The 5869-nt window shown below is 45.9% G+C and overlaps 1 long non-coding RNA gene across 1 annotated transcript; it reads left to right on the top strand.

Moving 5' to 3' along the window:
* The first annotated feature begins 283 nt into the window (after nucleotides 1-283).
* LOC307189324 lies at nucleotides 284-4080 on the top strand. The gene is made up of 3 exons (XR_013829148.1): nucleotides 284-390; nucleotides 2100-2289; nucleotides 3782-4080. It is a non-coding gene; the product is annotated as an uncharacterized lncRNA (long non-coding RNA).
* The last annotated feature ends 1789 nt before the right edge of the window (nucleotides 4081-5869 follow it).

Genomic DNA, 5869 nt, shown 5'->3' with positions numbered 1-5869 from the left:
AAGCCACTGGAAGGCCCCAAATTGTGAGATTATATGAGCCTTTTTAATCTTCTTTTTGCTTATCTGTATTTTATGACTCTTATGGGCTGAAAATGCCCCCCCCGAAAACTCATATGTTGACATCCAAACCCCAGGACCACAGAACATGACTATATTTGGAGATGGGGCCTTTAGAGAGGTGATTAAGTTAAAATGAGGTCATAGGATGGGCCCCAATCCAGTCGGACTGCTGTCCTTATAAGAAGAAGAGAGTAGGACACAGACATTTGCATGGAGGGAAGACCATGTGAAGACACAGGAGGAGACAGTCATCTCCAAGCCAAGGAACGAGGCCTCAGAAGAAACCAATCCTGCTGACACTTGGATCTCGGACTTCTAGCCTCCAGAACTGTAAGAAATGAATTTCTGTTGTTTAAGCCACCCAGTCTGTGGTACTTTGTTATGGCAGTCCTGGTAAACGAACACAATGACTATGTTCCAGTGAGAGAAAAATGTGTACACAAACACATAATTAAAGAAAAAGCAACAGTACAATTTCTTTAAATAGAATAGCTAAAGGAGACATTATCAACATGTTTGAGACTCCAAGTAGAAATGAAAGCTTTCTTCAAAAACTAGCTGTAAGGATAAGAGGAGAAATAAATTTAAAGAAACATGGGTACCTTAAGAATAGAAGTAGGAGGTGTCAGTGGCATCCTCCCCTAAAATGTCAGATGCCTTAATCTTGTGGTGGAGGCCACGCAATCTCAGGACGTCCTGCCTTCAAGGGATTCAATTTGGTGAGGAGCACACAGGGCTGTGGGGAATACATCGTAGCCACCACCTGCCTCCCTCTGATAAGTTTTGTAAAACTGCTTTGGAAAAGTCAGTTGAGTTTACCAAGAGCATTCAAGGTTGTGAGAGGGATGGCATCACAGCAAAACGGAAGGAAGGAAGGAAGGGAGGGAGGGAGGGAGGGAGGCAAGAGAGACAAAAGACATAAGTGATTAGCAGACAGTGTTTAGCTGTCTGTGTTTAGCAGACAGAGTTTCAAAATGGCCACTATGGTTGGATGCCAAAATAGAAAAGGGAGGTTTTAAAGAAAACATATAATAAAATATGCAAAATGCACTAAAGAGGAGAGGCCAGGAGGTGTATGTCAGCACATCTTACTTTTCATTTGGATGCTTTCAGAATAGTGTTAGTTTGTAGACCACAGACATAACACCATTCAGTGTATCTGTATGTCCCATGGTGAATGGAACGTGACACAGACCACAGCCATCCCCCAATTCCATGCCCTATCCATTGTGGAATTGCCTTATTTAGATCTCAGAAGGAAAGCTCAATTGTATCTTATTCTTTGCAATGCAATTTGACTTGCATAGACCGGGCTGGAACAGGGCTGTTAGAATACTCTTTATTGAGAATCATCCATTATCACCATTTATCTGAGAGCTTGTGAGAAACCGTCCTCTCAGCAAATGCCCCATAGCAGTGAACACTGGCCAAGCATTTCCACTGATCTTCCCTGTTCGGGTCTCACTTCTCAGTGTCACAAATGCTTCCTGTTCCAGATTCCCTGGAGTGAGAACTTCCCTTCCCCAAGTCTCAGTGGGTTTGGTAGGTGCTGCGTCTGGCTGGGGCTAGGAGATTTGAAATGGAGCTGTAAACAGTAGGGTAAGTGAGAGCTGTGTGATCATGCGGACCCTACTGTGGACCCGTTGCAGACCCTCCAAGGGAGGATGAGTGATGGGGATGTCCTTGGTGAACTTCACTAAGAGAAGAGAAACCTAGAGGAGCGGAGGAGGGAGAGAATGAAAGAGCACCTTAGTGTTCACAACTAAGGGACTTACAGGGTGGAAATGGGCTGTATTGTCACTTAGTAGAAAACAGTGCCAGGAACCAAGGCAGCAAGACTCAGAGAAATCCTGAACGCAGAGTCCAGGGTCCTCGGGGTAGGCTGACTTTGAGGACAGCTCACAACGATTCTCGCCTCCTGGTAGACACGCCCTGATGCCATCCTTGCCCTGGGCACAGGCTGGGTCTGCTGACTTGCTCTATGTTTGGGTTACAAAATTGCAACCTCCATCCTCCTGGCACACACTCTCTCTCACCAGCTTTGATGAAGAAGTCGCCACGTTGGAGAGGCCCACGTAGCAAGGGTCTGCGGGCGGCCTCTGGGCAACAGCCGGTAAGGAGCTGAGGCTCTCACTCTATCAGCCCTGAAGGAACTGAGCCCTGCGGACAAGCACCCGTGAACTTGGAAGTGGATCCTGCCTCAGTTGAACCTCTGTTACAGGTTTGCAGGTGAGTGGAGCCAATACCTCCATCACAGCCTGTACATGACCCTGAAGGAGAGGACCCCTCTAACCCATGCCCGTGCCTGACCCACAGGAACAGCGAGATTGGAAAAGTCGTTGTTTTAAGCTACTAAATGTTGGGATAGATTATCATGCAGTCAGAGGTAACCAATACAGCCCCCCGCTGAGACTTGTGTACCCTCACACGAGACCCCCAGTCAGAGGCGAGCCTGGTGCTACCCTCACCCACTGCACAAGCTGGAGGAGGGGGACTCTAACCTTGAATGTCCCTTCCAGGTCTGAAGTGTGAGAGAACAGGTTGGCATTTCCACATTGGTATTTGACATTAGCTGTGCTTCTGTGCAAGAGCCTTGGCCTTCCTTGCCATTGCAGACCCAGGCTCGGAGCGTCCAGGTATGCTCTGATGCCCAGAGCTGGACACTGAAACACTTCGTAAATGCGGTGAACCATTCTCAAGTCTCCTGACGTTTGTAGACTCAAACTACTGGAGGCAGAGGCATTTCATGAATCCTTCTTGAAATAACCTTTTTCCCTTGCTCTACTTTTTCTGTCTTTCTCTAACACGTACCACCTTCTAGTACATTTTGTAATTTACTGATTTATGATGTTTATTGCTTATTGTCTGTCTCTACTGACCTACAGGTATTTGAAAGAAACACAGCCAGACGGGGGTCTTTGTTTTATTCACGGATGTATTCCAAGGGCCTAAAACAGCACTTGACACACAGCATGTGTTCAGTTAATAATTGCTCAATGAACGATTGCCTTTTTGGAGGTGAGGTGGGGTGTGTGAGGAGGGGAAGGTATTAGGATACAGGTCACAATAAACTTTGAACTATGCTGTCTATATTTTTTAAATTACTAAATGGCCACTTTGGGCCTTAAGTACCAATATGATGCCCTAAACAGAGAGATTCCCGAGACCTGACCCCAACACAAGTTATTGCTTCTCACAGAACTTGGGACGTTTGGAGTCCCTGACCAATCAATCCTACAGCAGCCTCTGCAGGATCCCAAATTTCTCCCCCACCCTTCCCCTTACCCCAGGCTGCCTACGCACATTATAATTCTTATATGTGAATTAAGATACACAAAAGTTGCAAAGCACTGGTCCAGTTAATCAACCTGAATTATGAAGTTCAAAATAGACCAGTTGTGAATATTAGTCTGTTGATAATTATATGCTGAATTGGACACAATCGTTTTCCTGCCTAGGGTTTATTCTCCCTTCTTTTAATCATATAGTCCATATTTTTCTAGAAAAGCTCTTACTCCTCTGCTCTTAAATCTCTGACTACCTTCATGTCTGGATCCAGCACTGGGCACCTGTCCCAGGCCTGGAGGAATGAACCAACACCCCCCATGTCCCAGTGACTGGCCCAGATTCCTGTATGTCATCCAAGTCCAGCTCATAAGACTCAAATAGGGGATGCTTGTTTAAACTGTTATGACAGAGACTTCTTTTTCTGGGGTTTCAGGGAGAATGAAGAATAAACCTGAACCTCCTAGCATCTGCCCCCAGTCGTGAGCCTGCCTGAGAAAAGAGCCAACATGGAGGAGAGCTGAACTGAGAGGGAAAGAACGAGGCTAAGTTCTGAAAGCATCAGTGGAGTGCCTGGATCCAGCTATGCCTGAAGATAGATAAACTTTTCAGTTACATAATTCAATAAATTCCCATTTTCTTATTCATACTGGTTTGAATTGAAAGTGTCCTGACTGATCAAATAATACATAGAGGAGATAGCACACAAGCCAGCCCATCTCATTTTCCTTCTCCTTGAAGCAAGACAACAAAAAGATGTTAATGTGCATATTATAGATGATTCAGTTAATAGTCCTGTATCTACAGCAGCATTTTGAATGATACAAGTTCTCTGTGATTCCATAGAAGTGGAACATTTGGGGCAGTGATGCTTCTGACTGTTATCCCACCGACAGGACTCACCAAGATGCCAATTCATCTAGTATTTTTAATTGTGCCACTTTGTAAACCTCTAAAACCTAAAGTCTGAGGGTCCTATTTGGTTACCTGCCTCAGCTTGCCCAACGTCTTCAAGACAGCGACAAGGTCATCACCAATTCTCGGTTTCTCAATCAGATATATAAAAGTGAGCTGCGGGGTGGCTTCTTGAGCGCAAACGCAAAGTATGAGCGGTGAGTGGCTCCACTCCCAATAAGCATATAAAACTTGAGTTTTACTAGTTGCGAGCATACAGTACAGTGTGTTCGTACTCTGCCACTGCAGGCCATGGCGGACACAGCCACACGCAAGCCTAGATCTGAATGACAGTGAAGTGCAAAGTCTGCTCAGGCGGCTGCAGTGGTGGTTCTCTGCCCTGGGGAACCGCGCGGTGTGTGGTCCAGGAGCTCTCCAATTACAAAGCCCCACCCCCATTCCGACAAGTCCCCAGGGGGCAAATGCTCTGTAAAGCTTCCCGGGGAATCCCCTGTGACTCCCCCGCTACCCTTCGCCGGGCTGAGAATCAAAGCTCTGAACTGCTTTCCAGTTTGTTGAGAAGTCCCATCTCCCAGGATCTGGTCAGTTGAAGCACTGGACTTAATCTATAAATACCTTATCTTCAAAAAGAAAATATTTTCATGATTATCTAAGTAAGCAATATGTTTATTATAGAAGATTAAAAAATACCAGAGGGTATAAAGAAAAAAAAAATCCACGAATACCCTTGCCAGAACCGCTGTATCATAACCTGGGCGCTTGTCAGCAATGCCCTACTCCAGAACTCCTGAGTCAGAATCTGCATTTTCACCAGACCCCCAGTGGGTTCTTTGCTTATTCAAATTTGAGAAACCTTGAGCTAGCTAATCCCAGAACAACTTTTGAGTGTATTTCCTTGTAGTCTCCTATACGTTTACTAAAGCTGGGATAAATATTAAATGATCAATATTGCAGTCGCCAACTTTTATTTTTATTTATTTTATTTTTTATTTTTTTGCGGTACGCAGGCCTCTCACTGTTGTGGCCTCTCCCGTTGCGGAGCACAGGCTCCGGACGCGCAGGCTCAGCGGCCATGGCTCACGGACCTAGCCGCTCCGCAGCATGTGGGATCTTCCCGGACCGGGGCACGAACCCGTGTTCCCTGCATCGGCAGGCGGACTCTCAACCACTGCGCCACCAGGGAAGCCCAGTCGCCAACTTTTAAAAGGTTATTTTAATTTTATTTTAATATTATTCGGAGGTTCAGTTTGTGTCCTGATTTTCTCTTTTAATTGCGTACTCTATCCACCATCACTTCTAGTTGTTTTGGAGGCTTTCTTAAAACCTCGTTTCTTCATTCTTGGGTGAAGAATAAAATGGGAGGCAGCACACGAAGGGTTAATGTCTACTCATTGCTGTCATACCCACCCAAAGACCCCACAGCCACCGCCTGCCAAGCCCAGATTTTGCAATATTTGCCATGCGCTTGAATCGTGTTGAAAGATGGACTGAACGGGGATTTCTTTTTGTTTGCACGTACTTGTGTGTGTGTGTGCGTGTTTCTCTGTGCACAGTCTCCATGTGTGGCCTCCTCCGGGTGAAAGCGCAGTGTTCCCACTGTTGCTTATCC

This window comes from Stenella coeruleoalba, assembly GCF_951394435.1.
Source record: "Stenella coeruleoalba genome assembly, chromosome: 7".
NCBI classification, from domain to species: Eukaryota; Metazoa; Chordata; class Mammalia; order Artiodactyla; family Delphinidae; genus Stenella; species Stenella coeruleoalba.
Note: the sequence above shows the minus strand (reverse complement) of the source record. Positions and strands in the feature narration are given on the sequence as shown.